This window comes from Hyla sarda, unplaced genomic scaffold (assembly GCF_029499605.1).
Source record: "Hyla sarda isolate aHylSar1 unplaced genomic scaffold, aHylSar1.hap1 scaffold_185, whole genome shotgun sequence".
Classification (NCBI taxonomy): domain Eukaryota; kingdom Metazoa; phylum Chordata; class Amphibia; order Anura; family Hylidae; genus Hyla; species Hyla sarda.
The window spans coordinates 361,165-381,350 of record NW_026608499.1 but is presented as its reverse complement, the minus strand read 5'-3'; the positions used below and the strand labels follow the sequence as shown (position 1 = coordinate 381,350).

General features: G+C 46.2%; 9 non-coding genes across 9 annotated transcripts; all 9 read left to right on the top strand.

Moving 5' to 3' along the window:
• The first annotated feature begins 1,086 nt into the window (after window positions 1-1,086).
• Window positions 1,087-1,277, top strand: LOC130314889 (U2 spliceosomal RNA). The gene has a single exon (XR_008862503.1). It is a non-coding gene; the product is annotated as a U2 spliceosomal RNA (small nuclear RNA).
• Window positions 1,278-3,366: 2,089 nt separating this feature from the next.
• On the top strand, window positions 3,367-3,557 carry LOC130314840 (U2 spliceosomal RNA). The gene has a single exon (XR_008862459.1). It is a non-coding gene; the product is annotated as a U2 spliceosomal RNA (small nuclear RNA).
• A 2,086-nt stretch (window positions 3,558-5,643) lies between these two features.
• LOC130314892 (U2 spliceosomal RNA) lies at window positions 5,644-5,832 on the top strand. Its single transcript, XR_008862506.1, has one exon. It is a non-coding gene; the product is annotated as a U2 spliceosomal RNA (small nuclear RNA).
• A 2,097-nt stretch (window positions 5,833-7,929) lies between these two features.
• LOC130314886 (U2 spliceosomal RNA) lies at window positions 7,930-8,120 on the top strand. Its single transcript, XR_008862501.1, has one exon. It is a non-coding gene; the product is annotated as a U2 spliceosomal RNA (small nuclear RNA).
• Window positions 8,121-10,214: 2,094 nt separating this feature from the next.
• LOC130314880 (U2 spliceosomal RNA) lies at window positions 10,215-10,404 on the top strand. Its single transcript, XR_008862495.1, has one exon. It is a non-coding gene; the product is annotated as a U2 spliceosomal RNA (small nuclear RNA).
• Window positions 10,405-12,485: 2,081 nt separating this feature from the next.
• On the top strand, window positions 12,486-12,672 carry LOC130314895 (U2 spliceosomal RNA). The gene has a single exon (XR_008862509.1). It is a non-coding gene; the product is annotated as a U2 spliceosomal RNA (small nuclear RNA).
• A 2,103-nt stretch (window positions 12,673-14,775) lies between these two features.
• LOC130314894 (U2 spliceosomal RNA) lies at window positions 14,776-14,964 on the top strand. The gene has a single exon (XR_008862508.1). It is a non-coding gene; the product is annotated as a U2 spliceosomal RNA (small nuclear RNA).
• Window positions 14,965-17,064: 2,100 nt separating this feature from the next.
• LOC130314839 (U2 spliceosomal RNA) lies at window positions 17,065-17,255 on the top strand. The gene has a single exon (XR_008862458.1). It is a non-coding gene; the product is annotated as a U2 spliceosomal RNA (small nuclear RNA).
• A 2,095-nt stretch (window positions 17,256-19,350) lies between these two features.
• LOC130314838 (U2 spliceosomal RNA) lies at window positions 19,351-19,541 on the top strand. The gene has a single exon (XR_008862457.1). It is a non-coding gene; the product is annotated as a U2 spliceosomal RNA (small nuclear RNA).
• The last annotated feature ends 645 nt before the right edge of the window (window positions 19,542-20,186 follow it).

Genomic DNA, 20,186 nt, shown 5'->3' with positions numbered 1-20,186 from the left:
GCATTGCTGCACTGATGGGGTATGCATTAGACGAAAAAAAAGAAGAAAAAGAAGAATAATACGCCCAGAAAAGAGGCGAAAAGGAGAAAAACGTAAAAAAACGTGAAAAAAAAGTAAGAGGAAGAGAAGGGAAAAAAAGGTGGAAATGGGTTTAAAAGTGATTTCGGCGGAGAAATATATATATATATATATATATATATATATATATATATATGCGCACACACACACATATATATAAACGTATTCTCCGTTGAGATATTGCAGCCGCTGCTGTGTCCAGGCCCAGGAGCCTTAGCACTGTGCTGTGATGTCACTCAATACCACTGACATCACTAGGTGTAAACAACATCTCTCCTTTGCTGTGTATGTGACTATGGAGCTGTTTGGTGATGTCGTCTATTATGGCCTTCATAGAAGCAACAGGAGATTGTTGCATCCATCTAGAACCCTCAGAACTACAGTGCTATGATGTCACTCACTTCCACAGGCCTTGCAGAGTGTAAACAACAACAACCCAGCTTTGTTGTGTATGTAACCATAGGGATTTGTGATGTCACCTAGAACCTTCACAGCAGCGACAGCTTTATGAGGAGCATCAGCACTGCTCTGCCTGAGCAGAACCATCACCGCCATAGGTTGTCAAATAACCCGGGTTTAACCCACACAGGTAAGTCCAATGGGGTGCAGGCATGTCCTCTATGCTTACAGCTTCCCGTGGGTGTTGGTTTGATACCGTTTGGGGACAGCCAAGGAGGCATCTGCAGGCAACAAAGGTAGGTGTGTGCTTGTGTGTGTGTTTCCTATGCAGATCCTAAGCCCAGTGTCACATGCAAGTAGGAGGAGTAAGAAGGGTTCCTGGCAAATCCGGGTTATGGATTGCATTTAAAAAGGCCCCGTGGGAGTGCAATGGGCCCCTGTCTTGCTGCTTAGCAATAATGGTATGGGTTTAGGTTCTGCTGTGTGTACTGGTGGTTGACTGCCCCCCAGCCCAGAGTGTGCATGGAAAATTGTCTGGCAGCCTCCCTGACAGCAAGCAGTGATAGTGCCCATGAAGGGCACCTTGTTGGGCCCGCCCCTTTCACGGTTATCGCTTCTCGGCCTTTTGGCTAAGATCAAGTGTAGTATCTGTTCTTATCAGTTCAATATCTGATACGTCCCCTATCTGGGGACCATATATTAAATGGATTTTTGAGAACGGGGGCCGATTTCGAAGCTTGCTTCCGTCGCCCTATGCATTGACCCGATATGGCAGTATCTTCGGGTACAGTGCACCACCACCTTACAGGGTTAAAAAGAAAGATTCCTACTTTCATTGCTACCTGCTTGCTGGCTAGCCAGCTAGCCAGCCCTGTGGGCCTTGCTGCTGCAGCAGCCAAAAAACAAAAGGTGGTGCTGCTGCTGCTTCTGCTGCTTCTGCTTCTGCTTGTGTCTGGCCGCTGTTGGAGCGTCCAGGCACAGGACTTCTGCTGCTGCTGACTAAATGGCCTCCTTAATTGGATCATTTGAGTAGCCAGCACACCTGTGCAGGTAGGGCATGACATGATAGGCAGCTGCCTTGATAGCGGGTGGGTGCTGAATGTTCCTAATTGACAAAATAAGATTAATGCTTATGAAGAAATATAAAATCTCATCCCTTCCCCAATATCGCGCCACACCCCTACCCCTTAATTCCCTGGTTGAACTTGATGGACATATGTCTTTTTTCGACCGTACTAACTATGTAACTATGTAACATAACATGGGGGGGGGGGGGGGGTCTCCTGGCTGTTCACACAGGTGTGTCATTGCTGTACATTGACCATGCATTGCTTCTGTGGTATTGCAAAGGCAAAGACAAATGCTTCCAGCCATCCATTGCACTAATGGATTGGTCATCAGCTGGCTGTCTATGTCCCGCATCAATATAGACCAAAGTACAGAGGGTTAGGCTATGCTATTGTGCACCTACCTGATGCATCAGAAGGTGCGAGGCCCTTGCTAAATTCTGTGCACAGACTTTGAGATCTATACTTTAGACTGTATCTAAACCTGCTCCAACATGGACTGACATTCTGGCCTACTTTCAGCCGATGCGACTTGTCTGTCGCTGAACAGTCGCTTTTTATGTATTCAGCACCTATGTATAATGTTGTAAAAATGCTCTAGAAGCTAAAGTCGCAGAAATGTCACACATATTTGGCCTGCAACTTTCTGTGCGACAAATTCAGACAGGAAAAATCAGTATAAATCCTTAGAAAATTATCCCCCAGTGTCTCCATCTGCTGGCGGTATTGAATAAGCATTGCTGCACTGATGGGGTATGCATTAGACGAAAAAAAAGAAGAAAAAGAAGAATAATACGCCCAGAAAAGAGGCGAAAAGGAGAAAAACGTAAAAAAACGTGAAAAAAAAGTAAGAGGAAGAGAAGGGAAAAAAAGGTGGAAATGGGTTTAAAAGTGATTTCGGCGGAGAAATATATATATATATATATATATATATATATATATATATATATGCGCACACACACACATATATATAAACGTATTCTCCGTTGAGATATTGCAGCCGCTGCTGTGTCCAGGCCCAGGAGCCTTAGCACTGTGCTGTGATGTCACTCAATACCACTGACATCACTAGGTGTAAACAACATCTCTCCTTTGCTGTGTATGTGACTATGGAGCTGTTTGGTGATGTCGTCTATTATGGCCTTCATAGAAGCAACAGGAGATTGTTGCATCCATCTAGAACCCTCAGAACTACAGTGCTATGATGTCACTCACTTCCACAGGCCTTGCAGAGTGTAAACAACAACAACCCAGCTTTGTTGTGTATGTAACCATAGGGATTTGTGATGTCACCTAGAACCTTCACAGCAGCGACAGCTTTATGAGGAGCATCAGCACTGCTCTGCCTGAGCAGAACCATCACCGCCATAGGTTGTCAAATAACCCGGGTTTAACCCACACAGGTAAGTCCAATGGGGTGCAGGCATGTCCTCTATGCTTACAGCTTCCCGTGGGTGTTGGTTTGATACCGTTTGGGGACAGCCAAGGAGGCATCTGCAGGCAACAAAGGTAGGTGTGTGCTTGTGTGTGTGTTTCCTATGCAGATCCTAAGCCCAGTGTCACATGCAAGTAGGAGGAGTAAGAAGGGTTCCTGGCAAATCCGGGTTATGGATTGCATTTAAAAAGGCCCCGTGGGAGTGCAATGGGCCCCTGTCTTGCTGCTTAGCAATAATGGTATGGGTTTAGGTTCTGCTGTGTGTACTGGTGGTTGACTGCCCCCCAGCCCAGAGTGTGCATGGAAAATTGTCTGGCAGCCTCCCTGACAGCAAGCAGTGATAGTGCCCATGAAGGGCACCTTGTTGGGCCCGCCCCTTTCACGGTTATCGCTTCTCGGCCTTTTGGCTAAGATCAAGTGTAGTATCTGTTCTTATCAGTTTAATATCTGATACGTCCCCTATCTGGGGACCATATATTAAATGGATTTTTGAGAACGGGGGCCGATTTCGAAGCTTGCTTCCGTCGCCCTATGCATTGACCCGATATGGCAGTATCTTCGGGTACAGTGCACCACCCCCTTACAGGGTTAAAAAGAAAGATTCCTACTTTCATTGCTACCTGCTTGCTGGCTAGCCAGCTAGCCAGCCCTGTGGGCCTTGCTGCTGCTGCAGCCAAAAAACAAAAGGTGGTGCTGCTGCTGCTTCTGCTGCTTCTGCTTCTGCTTGTGTCTGGCCGCTGTTGGAGCGTCCAGGCACAGGACTTCTGCTGCTGCTGACAAAATGGCCTCCTTAATTGGATCATTTGAGTAGCCAGCACACCTGTGCAGGTAGGGCATGACATGATAGGCAGCTGCCTTGATAGCGGGTGGGTGCTGAATGTTCCTAATTGACAAAATAAGATTAATGCTTATGAAGAAATATAAAATCTCATCCCTTCCCCAATATCGCGCCACACCCCTACCCCTTAATTCCCTGGTTGAACTTGATGGACATATGTCTTTTTTCGACCGTACTAACTATGTAACTATGTAACATAACATGGGGGGGGGGGGGGGGGGTCTCCTGGCTGTTCACACAGGTGTGTCATTGCTGTACATTGACCATGCATTGCTTCTGTGGTATTGCAAAGGCAAAGACAAATGCTTCCAGCCATCCATTGCACTAATGGATTGGTCATCAGCTGGCTGTCTATGTCCCGCATCAATATAGACCAAAGTACAGAGGGTTAGGCTATGCTATTGTGCACCTACCTGATGCATCAGAAGGTGCGAGGCCCTTGCTAAATTCTGTGCACAGACTTTGAGATCTATACTTTAGACTGTATCTAAACCTGCTCCAACATGGACTGACATTCTGGCCTACTTTCAGCCGATGCGACTTGTCTGTCGCTGAACAGTCGCTTTTTATGTATTCAGCACCTATGTATAATGTTGTAAAAATGCTCTAGAAGCTAAAGTCGCAGAAATGTCACACATATTTGGCCTGCAACTTTCTGTGCGACAAATTCAGACAGGAAAAATCAGTATAAATCCTTAGAAAATTATCCCCCAGTGTCTCCATCTGCTGGCGGTATTGAATAAGCATTGCTGCACTGATGGGGTATGCATTAGACGAAAAAAAAGAAGAAAAAGAAGAATAATACGCCCAGAAAAGAGGCGAAAAGGAGAAAAACGTAAAAAAACGTGAAAAAAAAGTAAGAGGAAGAGAAGGGAAAAAAAGGTGGAAATGGGTTTAAAAGTGATTTCGGCGGAGAAATATATATATATATATATATATATATATATATATATATATGCGCACACACACACATATATATAAACGTATTCTCCGTTGAGATATTGCAGCCGCTGCTGTGTCCAGGCCCAGGAGCCTTAGCACTGTGCTGTGATGTCACTCAATACCACTGACATCACTAGGTGTAAACAACATCTCTCCTTTGCTGTGTATGTGACTATGGAGCTGTTTGGTGATGTCGTCTATTATGGCCTTCATAGAAGCAACAGGAGATTGTTGCATCCATCTAGAACCCTCAGAACTACAGTGCTATGATGTCACTCACTTCCACAGGCCTTGCAGAGTGTAAACAACAACAACCCAGCTTTGTTGTGTATGTAACCATAGGGATTTGTGATGTCACCTAGAACCTTCACAGCAGCGACAGCTTTATGAGGAGCATCAGCACTGCTCTGCCTCAGCAGAACCATCACCGCCATAGGTTGTCAAATAACCCGGGTTTAACCCACACAGGTAAGTCCAATGGGGTGCAGGCATGTCTCCTCTATGCTTACAGCTTCCCGTGGGTGTTGGTTTGATACCGTTGGGGACAGCCAAGGAGGCATCTGCAGGCAACAAAGGTAGGTGTGTGCTTGTGTGTGTGTTTCCTATGCAGATCCTAAGCCCAGTGTCACATGCAAGTAGGAGGAGTAAGAAGGTTCCTGGCAAATCCGGTTATGGATTGCATTTAAAAAGGCCCCGTGGGAGTGCAATGGGCCCCTGTCTTGCTGCTTAGCAATAATGGTATGGGTTTAGGTTCTGCTGTGTGTACTGGTGGTTGACTGCCCCCCAGCCCAGAGTGTGCATGGAAAATTGTCTGGCAGCCTCCTGACAGCAAGCAGTGATAGTGCCCATGAAGGGCACCTTGTTGGGCCCGCCCCTTCACGGTTATCGCTTCTCGGCCTTTTGGCTAAGATCAAGTGTAGTATCTGTTCTTATCAGTTTAATATCTGATACGTCCCCTATCTGGGGACCATATATTAAATGATTTTGAGAACGGGGGCCGATTTCGAAGCTTGCTTCCGTCGCCCTATGCATTGACCCGATATGGCAGTATCTTCGGGTACAGTGCACCACCCCTTACAGGGTTAAAAAGAAAGATTCCTACTTCATTGCTACCTTGCTTGCTGGCTAGCCAGCTAGCCAGCCCTGTGGGCCTTGCTGCTGCTGCAGCCAAAAAACAAAAGGTGGTGCTGCTGCTGCTTCTGCTGCTTCTGCTTCTGCTTGTGTCTGGCCGCTGTTGGAGCGTCCAGCACAGGACTTCTGCTGCTGCTGACTAAATGGCCTCCTTAATTGGATCATTTGAGTAGCCAGCACACCTGTGCAGGTAGGGCATGACATGATAGGCAGCTGCCTTGATAGCGGGTGGGTGCTGAATGTTCCTAATTGACAAAATAAGATTAATGCTTATGAAGAAATATAAAATCTCACCCCTTCCCCAATATCGCGCCACACCCCTACCCCTTAATTCCCTGGTTGAACTTGATGACATATGTCTTTTTCGACCGTACTAACTATGTAACTATGTAACATACATGGGGGGGGGGGGGGGGTCTCCTGGCTGTTCACACAGGTGTGTCATTGCTGTACTTTGACCATGCATTGCTTCTGTGTATTGCAAAGGCAAAGACAAATGCTTCCAGCCATCCATTGCACTAATGGATTGGTCATCAGCTGGCTGTCTATGTCCCGCATCAATATAGACCAAAGGGTACGAGGGGGTTAGGCTATGCTATTGTGCACCTACCTGATGCATCAGAAGGTGCGAGGCCCTTGCTAAATTCTGTGCACAGACTTTGAGATCTATACTTTAGACTGTATCTAAACCTGCTCCAACATGGACTGACATTCTGGCCTACTTTCAGCCGATGCGACTTGTCTGTCGCTGAACAGTCGCTTTTTATGTATTCAGCACCTATGTATAATGTTGTAAAAATGCTCTAGAAGCTAAAGTCGCAGAAATGTCACACATATTTGGCCTGCAACTTTCTGTGCGACAAATTCAGACAGGAAAAATCAGTATAAATCCTTAGAAAATTATCCCCCAGTGTCTCCATCTGCTGGCGGTATTGAATAAGCATTGCTGCACTGATGGGGTATGCATTAGACGAAAAAAAAGAAGAAAAAGAAGAATAATACGCCCAGAAAAGAGGCGAAAAGGAGAAAAACGTAAAAAAACGTGAAAAAAAAAGTAAGAGGAAGAGAAGGGAAAAAAAGGTGGAAATGGGTTTAAAAGTGATTTCGGCGGAGAAATATATATATATATATATATATATATATATATATATATATATATATATATACGCGCACACACACACATATATATAAACGTATTCTCCGTTGAGATATTGCAGCCGCTGCTGTGTCCAGGCCCAGGAGCTTTAGCACTGTGCTGTGATGTCACTCAATACCACTGACATCACTAGGTGTAAACAACATCTCTCCTTTGCTGTGTATGTGACTATGGAGCTGTTTGGTGATGTCGTCTATTATGGCCTTCATAGAAGCAACAGGAGATTGTTGCATCCATCTAGAACCCTCAGAACTACAGTGCTATGATGTCACTCACTTCCACAGGCCTTGCAGAGTGTAAACAACAACAACCCAGCTTTGTTGTGTATGTAACCATAGGGATTTGTGATGTCACCTAGAACCTTCACAGCAGCGACAGCTTTATGAGGAGCATCAGCACTGCTCTGCCTGAGCAGAACCATCACCGCCATAGGTTGTCAAATAACCCGGGTTTAACCCACACAGGTAAGTCCAATGGGGTGCAGGCATGTCCTCTATGCTTACAGCTTCCCGTGGGTGTTGGTTTGATACCGTTTGGGGACAGCCAAGGAGGCATCTGCAGGCAACAAAGGTAGGTGTGTGCTTGTGTGTGTGTTTCCTATGCAGATCCTAAGCCCAGTGTCACATGCAAGTAGGAGGAGTAAGAAGGGTTCCTGGCAAATCCGGGGTTATGGATTGCATTTAAAAAGGCCCCGTGGGAGTGCAATGGGCCCCTGTCTTGCTGCTTAGCAATAATGGTATGGGTTTAGGTTCTGCTGTGTGTACTGGTGGTTGACTGCCCCCCAGCCCAGAGTGTGCATGGAAATTGTCTGGCAGCCTCCCTGACAGCAAGCAGTGATAGTGCCCATGAAGGGCACCTTGTTGGGCCCGCCCCTTTCACGGTTATCGCTTCTCGGCCTTTTGGCTAAGATCAAGTGTAGTATCTGTTCTTATCAGTTTAATATCTGATACGTCCCCTATCTGGGGACCATATATTAAATGGATTTTTGAGAACGGGGGCCGATTTCGAAGCTTGCTCCCGTCGCCCTATGCATTGACCCGATATGGCAGTATCTTCGGGTACAGTGCACCACCCCCTTACAGGGTTAAAAAGAAAGATTCCTACTTTCATTGCTACCTGCTTGCTGGCTAGCCAGCTAGCCAGCCCTGTGGGCCTTGCTGCTGCTGCAGCCAAAAACAAAAGGTGGTGCTGCTGCTGCTTCTGCTGCTTCTGCTTCTGCTTGTGTCTGGGCCGCTGTTGGAGCGTCCAGGCACAGGACTTCTGCTGCTGCTGACTAAATGGCCTCCTTAATTGGATCATTTGAGTAGCCAGCACACCTGTGCAGGTAGGCATGACATGATAGGCAGCCTGCCTTGATAGCGGGTGGGTGCTGAATGTTCCTAATTGACAAAATAAGATTAATGCTTATGAAGAAATATAAAATCTCATCCCTTCCCCAATATCGCGCCACACCCCCTACCCCTTAATTCCCTGGTTGAACTTGATGGACATATGTCTTTTTTCGACCGTACTAACTATGTAACTATGTAACATAACATGGGGGGGGGGGGTCTCCTGGCTGTTCACACAGGTGTGTCATTGCTGTACATTGACCATGCATTGCTTCTGTGGTATTGCAAAGGCAAAGACAAATGCTTCCAGCCATCCATTGCACTAATGGATTGGTCATCAGCTGGCTGTCTATGTCCCGCATCAATATAGACCAAAGTACAGAGGGTTAGGCTATGCTATTGTGCACCTACCTGATGCATCAGAAGGTGCGAGGCCCTTGCTAAATTCTGTGCACAGACCTTTGAGATCTATACTTTAGACTGTATCTAAACCTGCTCCAACATGGACTGACATCTGGCCTACTTTCAGCCGATGCGACTTGTCTGTCGCTGAACAGTCGCTTTTTATGTATTCAGCACCTATGTATAATGTTGTAAAAATGCTCTAGAAGCTAAAGTCGCAGAAATGTCACACATATTTGGCCTGCAACTTTCTGTGCGACAAATTCAGACAGGAAAAATCAGTATAAATCCTTAGAAAATTATCCCCCAGTGTCTCCATCTGCTGGCGGTATTGAATAAGCATTGCTGCACTGATGGGGTATGCATTAGACGAAAAAAAAGAAGAAAAGAAGAATAATACGCCCAGAAAGAGGCGAAAAGGAGAAAAACGTAAAAAAAACGTGAAAAAAAGTAAGAGGAAGAGAAGGGAAAAAAAAGGTGGAAATGGGTTTAAGAAGTGTTCGGCGGGGTAGGTAAAGTGATGGGGAGAATATATATTATATATATAATATATATATATACGCGCACACACACACATATATATAAACGTATTCTCCGTTGAGATATTGCAGCCGCTGCTGTGTCCAGGCCCAGGAGCCTTAGCACTGTGCTGTGATGTCACTCAATACCACTGACATCACTAGGTGTAAACAACATCTCTCCTTTGCTGTGTATGTGACTAGGAGCTGTTTGGTGATGTCGTCTATTATGGCCTTCATAGAAGCAACAGGAGATTGTTGCATCCATCTAGAACCCTCAGAACTACAGTGCTATGATGTCACTCACTTCCACAGGCCTTGCAGAGTGTAAACAACAACAACCCAGCTTTGTTGTGTATGTAACCATAGGGATTTGTGATGTCACCTAGAACCTTCACAGCAGCGACAGCTTTATGAGGAGCATCAGCACTGCTCTGCCTGAGCAGAACCATCACCGCCATAGGTTGTCAAATAACCCGGGTTTAACCCACACAGGTAAGTCCAATGGGGTGCAGGCATGTCCTCTATGCTTACAGCTTCCCGTGGGTGTTGGTTTGATACCGTTTGGGGACAGCCAAGGAGGCATCTGCAGGCAACAAAGGTAGGTGTGTGCTTGTGTGTGTGGTTTCCTATGCAGATCCTAAGCCCAGTGTCACATGCAAGTAGGAGGAGTAAGAAGGGTTCCTGGCAAATCCGGGTTATGGATTGCATTAAAAAGGCCCCGTGGGAGTGCAATGGGCCCCTGTCTTGCTGCTTAGCAATAATGGTATGGGTTTAGGTTCTGCTGTGTGTACTGGTGGTTGACTGCCCCCCAGCCCAGAGTGTGCATGGAAAATTGTCTGGCAGCCTCCTGACAGCAAGCAGTGATAGTGCCCATGAAGGGCACCTTGTGGCCCTGGGGCCGCCCTTTCACGGTTATCGCTTCTCGGCCTTTTGGCTAAGATCAAGTGTAGTATCTGTTCTTATCAGTTTAATATCTGATACGTCCCCTATCTGGGGACCATATATTAAATGGATTTTGAGAACGGGGGGCCGATTTCGAAGCTTGCTTCGTCGCCCTATGCATTGACCCGATATGGCAGTATCTTCGGGTACAGTGCACCACCCCCTTACAGGGTTAAAAAGAAAGATTCCTACTTTCATTGCTACCTGCTTGCTGGCTAGCCAGCTAGCCAGCCCTGTGGGCCTTGCTGCTGCTGCAGCCAAAAACAAAAGGTGGTGCTGCTGCTGCTTCTGCTGCTTCTGCTTCTGCTTGTGTCTGGCCGCTGTTGGAAGCGTCAGGCACAGGACTTCTGCTGCTGCCTGACTAAATGGCCTCCTTAATTGGATCATTTGAGTAGCCAGCACACCTGTGCAGGTAGGGCATGACATGATAGGCAGCTGCCTTGATAGCGGGTGGGTGCTGAATGTTCCTAATTGACAAAATAAGATTAATGCTTATGAAGAATATAAAATCTCATCCCTTCCCCAATATCGCGCCACACCCCTACCCCTTAATTCCCTGGTTGAACTTGATGACATATGTCTTTTTTCGACCGTACTAACTATGTAACTATGTAACATAACATGGGGGGGGGGGGTCTCCTGGGCTGTTCACACAGGTGTGTCATTGCTGTACATTGACCATGCATTGCTTCTGTGGTATTGCAAAGGCAAAGACAAATGCTTCCAGCCATCCATTGCACTAATGGATTGGTCATCAGCTGGCTGTCTATGTCCCCGCATCAATATAGACCAAAGTACAGAGGGTTAGGCTATGCTATTGTGCACCTACCTGATGCATCAGAAGGTGCGAGGCCCTTGCTAAATTCTGTGCACAGACTTTGAGATCTATACTTTAGACTGTATCTAAACCTGCTCAACATGGACTGACATTCTGGCCTACTTTCAGCCGATGCGACTTGTCTGTCGCTGAACAGTCGCTTTTTATGTATTCAGCACCTATGTATAATGTTGTAAAAATGCTCTAGAAGCTAAAGTCGCAGAAATGTCACACATATTTGGCCTGCAACTTTCTGTGCGACAAATTCAGAAGGAAAAATCAGTATAAATCCTTAGAAAATTATCCCCCAGTGTCTCCATCTGCTGGCGGTATTGAATAAGCATTGCTGCACTGATGGGGTATGCATTAGACGGAAAAAAAGAGAAAAAGAAGAATAATACGCCCAGAAAAGAGGCGAAAAGGAGAAAAACGTAAAAAACGTGAAAAAAAGTAAGAGGAAGAGAAGGGAAAAAAAGGTGGAATGGGTTTAAAAGTGATTTTGGCGGAGAAATTATATATATATATATATATATATATATATATATATATATATACGCGCACACACACACATATATATAACGTATTCTCCGTTGAGATATTGCAGCGCTGCTGTGTCCAGGCCCAGGAGCCTTAGCACTGTGCTGTGATGTCTCTCAATACCACTGACATCACTAGGTGTAAACAACATCTCTCCTTTGCTGTGTATGTGACTATGGAGCTGTTTGGTGATGTCGTCTATTATGGCCTTCATAGAAGCAACAGGAGATTGTTGCATCCATCTAGAACCCTCAGAACTACAGTGCTATGATGTCACTCACTTCCACAGGCCTTGCAGAGTGTAAACAACAACAACCCAGCTTTGTTGTGTATGTAACCCATAGGGATTTGTGATGTCACCTAGAACCTTCACAGCAGCGACAGCTTTATGAGGAGCATCAGCACTGCTCTGCTGAGCAGAACCATCACCGCCATAGGTTGTCAAATATCCCGGGTTTAACCCACACAGGTAAGTCAATGGGGTGCAGGCATGTCCTCTATGCTTACAGCTTCCCGTGGGTGTTGGTTTGATACCGTTTGGGGACAGCCAAGGGAGGGCATCTGCAGGCAACAAAGGTAGGTGTGTGCTTGTGTGTGTGTTTCCTATGCAGATCCTAAGCCCAGTGTCACATGCAAGTAGGAGGAGTAAGAAGGGTTCCTGGCAAATCCGGGTTATGGATTGCATTTAAAAAGGCCCCGTGGGAGTGCAATGGGCCCCTGTCTTGCTGCTTAGCAATAATGGTATGGGTTTAGGTTCTGCTGTGTGTACTGGTGGTTGACTGCCCCCCAGCCCAGAGTGTGAATGGAAAATTGTCTGGCAGCCTCCCTGACAGCAAGCAGTGATAGTGCCCATGAAGGGCACCTTGTTGGGCCCGCCCCTTTCACGGTTATCGCTTCTCGGCCTTTTGGCTAAGATCAAGTGTAGTATCTGTTCTTATCAGTTTAATATCTGATACGTCCCCTATCTGGGGACCATATATTAAATGGATTTTTGAGAACGGGGGCCGATTTCGAAGCTTGCTTCCGTCGCCCTATGCATTGACCCGATATGGCAGTACGGGTACAGTGCACCACCCCCTTACAGGGTTAAAAAGAAAGATTCCTACTTTCATTGCTACCTGCTTGCTGGCTAGCCAGCTAGCCAGCCCTGTGGGCCTTGCTGCTGCTGCAGCCAAAAAACAAAAGGTGTGCTGCTGCTGCTGCTTCTGCTGCTTCTGCTTCTGCTTGTGTCTGGCCGCTGTTGGAGCATCCAGGCACAGGACTTCTGCTGCTGCTGACTAAATGGCCTCCTTAATTGGATCACTTTGAGTAGCCAGCACACCTGTGCAGGTAGGGCATGACATGATAGGCAGCTGCCTTGATAGCGGGGTGGGTGCTGAATGTTCCTAATTGACAAAATAAGATTAATGCTTATGAAGAAATATAAAATCTCATCCCTTCCCCAATATCGCGCCACACCCCCTACCCCTTAATTCCCTGGTTGAACTTGATGGACATATGTCTTTTTTCGACCGTACTAACTATCTAACTATGTAACATAAACATGGGGGGGGGGGGGGGGGGGTCTCCTGGCTGTTCACACAGGTGTGTCATTGCTGTACATTGACCATGCATTGCTTCTGTGGTATTGCAAAGGCAAAGACAAATGCTTCCAGCCATCCATTGCACTAATGGATTGGTCATCAGCTGGCTGTCTATGTCCCGCATCAATATAGACCAAAGTACAGAGGGTTAGGCTATGCTATTGTGCACCTACCTGATGCATCAGAAGGTGCGAGGCCCTTGCTAAATTCTGTGCACAGACTTTGAGATCTATACTTTAGGACTGTATCTAAACCTGCTCCAACATGGACTGGACATTCTGGCCTACTTTCAGCCGATTGCGACTTGTCCTGTCGCTGAACAGTCGCTTTTTATGTATTCAGCACCTATGTATAATGTTGTAAAAATGCTCTAGAAGCTAAAGTCGCAGAAATGTCACACATATTGGCCTGCAACTTTCTGTGCGACAAATTCAGACAGGAAAAATCAGTATAAATCCTTAGAAAATTATCCCCCAGTGTCTCCATCTGCTGGCGGTATTGAATAAGCATTGCTGCACTGATGGGTATCGCATTAGACGAAAAAAAAGAAGAAAAAGAAGAATAATACGCCCAGAAAAGAGGCGAAAAGGAGAAAAACGTAAAAAAACGTGAAAAAAAAGTAAGAGGAAGAGAAGGGAAAAAAAAGGTGGAAATGGGTTTAAAAGTGATTTCGGCGGAGAAATATATATATATATATATATATATATATATATATATATATACGCGCACACTACACACATATATATATAAACGTATTCTCCGTTGAGATATTGCAGCCGATGCTGTGTCCAGGCCCAGGAGCCTTAGCACTGTGCTGTGATGTCACTCAAATACCACTGACATCACTAGGTGTAAACAACATCTCTCCTTTGCTGTGTATGTGACTATGGAGCTGTTTGGTGATGTCGTCTATTATGGCCTTCATAGAAGCAACAGGAGATTGTTGCATCCATCTAGAACCCTCAGAACTACAGTGCTATGATGTCACTCACTTCCACAGGCCTTGCAGAGTGTAAACAACAACAACCCAGCTTTGTTGTGTATGTAACCATAGGGATTTGTGATGTCACCTAGAACCTTCACAGCAGCGACAGCTTTATGAGGAGCATCAGCACTGCTCTGCCTGAGCAGAACCATCACCGCCATAGGTTGTCAAATAACCCGGGTTTAACCCACACAGGTAAGTCCAATGGGGTGCAGGCATGTCCTCTATGCTTACAGCTTCCCGTGGGTGTTGGTTTGATACCGTTTGGGACAGCCAAGAGGCATCTGCAGGCAACAAAGGTAGGTGTGTGCTTGTGTGTGTGTTTCCTATGCAGATCCTAAGCCCAGTGTCACATGCAAGTAGAGGAGTAAGAAGGGGTCCTGGCAAATCCGGGTTATGGATTGCATTTAAAAAGGCCCCGTGGGAGTGCAATGGGCCCCTGTCTTGCTGCTTAGCAATAATGGTATGGGTTTAGGTTCTGCTGTGTGTACTGGTGGTTGACTGCCCCCAGCCCAGAGTGTGCATGGAAAATTGTCTGGCAGCCTCCCTGACAGCAAGCAGTGATAGTGCCCATGAAGGGCACCTTGTTGGGGCCCGCCCCTTTCACGGTTATCGCTTCTCGGCCTTTTGGCTAAGATCAAGTGTAGTATCTGTTCTTATCAGTTTAATATCTGATACGTCCCCTATCTGGGGACCATATATTAAATGGATTTTGAGAACGGGGGCCGATTTCGAAGCTTGCTTCCGTCGCCCTATGCATTGACCGATATGGCAGTATCTTCGGGTACAGTGCACCACCCCCTTACAGGGTTAAAAAGAAAGATTCCTACTTTCATTGCTACCTGCTTGCTGGCTAGCCAGCTAGCCAGCCCTGTGGGCCTTGCTGCTGCTGCAGCCAAAAAACAAAAGTGGTGCTGCTGCTGCTTCTGCTGCTTCTGCTTCTGCTTGTGTCTGGCCGCTGTTGGAGCGTCCAGGCACAGGACTTCTGCTGCTGCTGACTAAATGGCCTCCTTAATTGGATCATTTGAGTAGCCAGCACACCTGTGCAGGTAGGGCATGACATGATAGGCAGCTGCCTTGATAGCGGGTGGGTGCTGAATGTTCCTAATTGACAAAATAAGATTAATGCTTATGAAGAAATATAAAATTCTCATCCCTTCCCCAATATCGCGCCGCGCCACACCCCTACCCCTTAATTCCCTGGTTGAACTTGATGGACATATGTCTTTTTTCGACCGTACTAACTATGTAACTATGTAACATAACATGGGGGGGGGGAAAGGGGGTCTCCTGGCTGTTCACACAGGTGTGTCATTGCTGTACATTGACCATGCATTGCTTCTGTGGTATTGCAAAGGCAAAGACAAATGCTTCCAGCCATCCATTGCACTAATGGATTGGTCATCAGCTGGCTGTCTATGTCCCGCATCAATATAGACCAAAGTACAGAGGGTTAGGCTATGCTATTGTGCACCTACCTGATGCATCAGAAGGTGCGAGGCCCTTGCTAAATTCTGTGCACAGACTTTGAGATCTATACTTTAGACTGTATCTAAACCTGCTCCAACATGGACTGACATTCTGGCCTACTTTCAGCCGATGCGACTTGTCTGTCGCTGAACAGTCGCTTTTTATGTATTCAGCACCTATGTATAATGTTGTAAAAATGCTCTAGAAGCTAAAGTCGCAGAAATGTCACACATATTTGGCCTGCAACTTTCTGTGCGACAAATTCAGACAGGAAAAATCAGTATAAATCCTTAGAAAATTATCCCCCAGTGTCTCCATCTGCTGGCGGTATTGAATAAGCATTGCTGCACTGATGGGGTATGCATTAGACGAAAAAAAAAGAAGAAAAAGAAGAATAATACGCCCAGAAAAGAGGCGAAAAGGAGAAAAACGTAAAAAAACGTGAAAAAAAAGTAAGAGGAAGAGAAGGGAAAAAAGGTGGAAATGGGTTTAAAAGTGATTTCGGCGGAGAAATATATATATATATATATATATATATATATATATATATATATATACGCGCACACACACACATATATATAAACGTATTCTCCGTTGAGATATTGCAGCCGCTGCTGTGTCCAGGCCCAGGAGCCTTAGCACTGTGCTGTGATGTCACTCAATACCACTGACATCACTAGGTGTAAACAACATCTCTCCTTTGCTGTGTATGTGACTATGGAGCTGTTTGGTGATGTCGTCTATTATGGCCTTCATAGAAGCAACAGGAGATTGTTGCATCCATCTAGAACCCTCAGAACTACAGTGCTATGATGTCACTCACTTCCACAGGCCTTGCAGAGTGTAAACAACAACAACCCAGCTTTGTTGTGTATGTAACCATAGGGATTTGTGATGTCACCTAGAACCTTCACAGCAGCGACAGCTTTATGAGGAGCATCAGCACTGCTCTGCCTGAGCAGAACCATCACCGCCATAGGTTGTCAAATAACCCGGGTTTAACCCACACGGGTAAGTCCAATGGGGTGCAGGCATGTCCTCTATGCTTACAGCTTCCCGTGGGTGTTGGTTTGATACCGTTTGGGGACAGCCAAGGAGGCATCTGCAGGCAACAAAGGTAGGTGTGTGCTTGTGTGTGTGTTTCCTATGCAGATCCTAAGCCCAGTGTCACATGCAAGTAGGAGGAGTAAGAAGGGTTCCTGGCAAATCCGGGTTATGGATTGCATTTAAAAAGGCCCCGTGGGAGTGCAATGGGCCCCTGTCTTGCTGCTTAGCAATAATGGTATGGGTTTAGGTTCTGCTGTGTGTACTGGTGGTTGACTGCCCCCCAGCCCAGAGTGTGCATGGAAAATTGTCTGGCAGCCTCCCTGACAGCAAGCAGTGATAGTGCCCATGAAGGGCACCTTGTTGGGCCCGCCCCTTTCACGGTTATCGCTTCTCGGCCTTTTGGCTAAGATCAAGTGTAGTATCTGTTCTTATCAGTTTAATATCTGATACGTCCCCTATCTGGGGACCATATATTAAATGGATTTTTGAGAACGGGGGCCGATTTCGAAGCTTGCTTCCGTCGCCCTATGCATTGACCCGATATGGCAGTATCTTCGGGTACAGTGCACCACCCCCTTACAGGGTTAAAAAGAAAGATTCCTACTTTCATTGCTACCTGCTTGCTGGCTAGCCAGCTAGCCAGCCCTGTGGGCCTTGCTGCTGCTGCAGCCAAGAAACAAAAGGTGGTGCTGCTGCTGCTTCTGCTTCTGCTTGTGTCTGGCTGCTGTTGGAGCGTCCAGGCACAGGACTTCTGCTGCTGCTGACTAAATGGCCTCCTTAATTGGATCATTTGAGTAGCCAGCACACCTGTGCAGGTAGGGCATGACATGATAGGCAGCTGCCTTGATAGCGGGTGGGTGCTGAATGTTCCTAATTGACAAAATAAGATTAATGCTTATGAAGAAATATAAAATCTCATCCCTTCCCCAATATCGCGCCACACCCCTACCCCTTAATTCCCTGGTTGAACTTGATGGACATATGTCTTTTTTCGACCGTACTAACTATGTAACTATGTAACATAACATGGGGGGGGGGGAAAGGGGGTCTCCTGGCTGTTCACACAGGTGTGTCATTGCTGTACATTGACCATGCATTGCTTCTGTGGTATTGCAAAGGCAAAGACAAATGCTTCCAGCCATCCATTGCACTAATGGATTGGTCATCAGCTGGCTGTCTATGTCCCGCATCAATATAGACCAAAGTACAGAGGGTTAGGCTATGCTATTGTGCACCTACCTGATGCATCAGAAGGTGCGAGGCCCTTGCTAAATTCTGTGCACAGACTTTGAGATCTATACTTTAGACTGTATCTAAACCTGCTCCAACATGGACTGACATTCTGGCCTACTTTCAGCCGATGCGACTTGTCTGTCGCTGAACAGTCGCTTTTTATGTATTCAGCACCTATGTATAATGTTGTAAAAATGCTCTAGAAGCTAAAGTCGCAGAAATGTCACACATATTTGGCCTGCAACTTTCTGTGCGACAAATTCAGACAGGAAAAATCAGTATAAATCCTTAGAAAATTATCCCCCAGTGTCTCCATCTGCTGGCGGTATTGAATAAGCATTGCTGCACTGATGGGGTATGCATTAGACGAAAAAAAAAGAAGAAAAAGAAGAATAATACGCCCAGAAAAGAGGCGAAAAGGAGAAAAACGTAAAAAAACGTGAAAAAAAAGTAAGAGGAAGAGAAGGGAAAAAAGGTGGAAATGGGTTTAAAAGTGATTTCGGCGGAGAAATATATATATATATATATATATATATATATGTATATATATATATATATATATACGCGCACACACACACATATATATAAACGTATTCTCCGTTGAGATATTGCAGCCGCTGCTGTGTCCAGGCCCAGGAGCCTTAGCACTGTGCTGTGATGTCACTCAATACCACTGACATCACTAGGTGTAAACAACATCTCTCCTTTGCTGTGTATGTGACTATGGAGCTGTTTGGTGATGTCGTCTATTATGGCCTTCATAGAAGCAACAGGAGATTGTTGCATCCATCTAGAACCCTCAGAACTACAGTGCTATGATGTCACTCACTTCCACAGGCCTTGCAGAGTGTAAACAACAACAACCCAGCTTTGTTGTGTATGTAACCATAGGGATTTGTGATGTCACCTAGAACCTTCACAGCAGCGACAGCTTTATGAGGAGCATCAGCACTGCTCTGCCTGAGCAGAACCATCACCGCCATAGGTTGTCAAATAACCCGGGTTTAACCCACACAGGTAAGTCCAATGGGGTGCAGGCATGTCCTCTATGCTTACAGCTTCCCGTGGGTGTTGGTTTGATACCGTTTGGGGACAGCCAAGGAGGCATCTGCAGGCAACAAAGGTAGGTGTGTGCTTGTGTGTGTGTTTCCTATGCAGATCCTAAGCCCAGTGTCACATGCAAGTAGGAGGAGTAAGAAGGGTTCCTGGCAAATCCGGGTTATGGATTGCATTTAAAAAGGCCCCGTGGGAGTGCAATGGGCCCCTGTCTTGCTGCTTAGCAATAATGGTATGGGTTTAGGTTCTGCTGTGTGTACTGGTGGTTGACTGCCCCCCAGCCCAGAGTGTGCATGGAAAATTGTCTGGCAGCCTCCCTGACAGCAAGCAGTGATAGTGCCCATGAAGGGCACCTTGTTGGGCCCGCCCCTTTCACGGTTATCGCTTCTCGGCCTTTTGGCTAAGATCAAGTGTAGTATCTGTTCTTATCAGTTTAATATCTGATACGTCCCCTATCTGGGGACCATATATTAAATGGATTTTTGAGAACGGGGGCCGATTTCGAAGCTTGCTTCCGTCGCCCTATGCATTGACCCGATATGGCAGTATCTTCGGGTACAGTGCACCACCCCCTTACAGGGTTAAAAAGAAAGATTCCTACTTTCATTGCTACCTGCTTGCTGGCTAGCCAGCTAGCCAGCCCTGTGGGCCTTGCTGCTGCTGCAGCCAAAAAACAAAAGGTGGTGCTGCTGCTGCTTCTGCTGCTTCTGCTTCTGCTTGTGTCTGGCCGCTGTTGGAGCGTCCAGGCACAGGACTTCTGCTGCTGCTGACTAAATGGCCTCCTTAATTGGATCATTTGAGTAGCCAGCACACCTGTGCAGGTAGGGCATGACATGATAGGCAGCTGCCTTGATAGCGGGTGGGTGCTGAATGTTCCTAATTGACAAAATAAGATTAATGCTTATGAAGAAATATAAAATCTCATCCCTTCCCCAATATCGCGCCACACCCCTACCCCTTAATTCCCTGGTTGAACTTGATGGACATATGTCTTTTTTCGACCGTACTAACTATGTAACTATGTAACATAACATGGGGGGGGGGGGGGGGTCTCCTGGCTGTTCACACAGGTGTGTCATTGCTGTACATTGACCATGCATTGCTTCTGTGGTATTGCAAAGGCAAAGACAAATGCTTCCAGCCATCCATTGCACTAATGAATTGGTCATCAGCTGGCTGTCTATGTCCCGCATCAATATAGACCAAAGTACAGAGG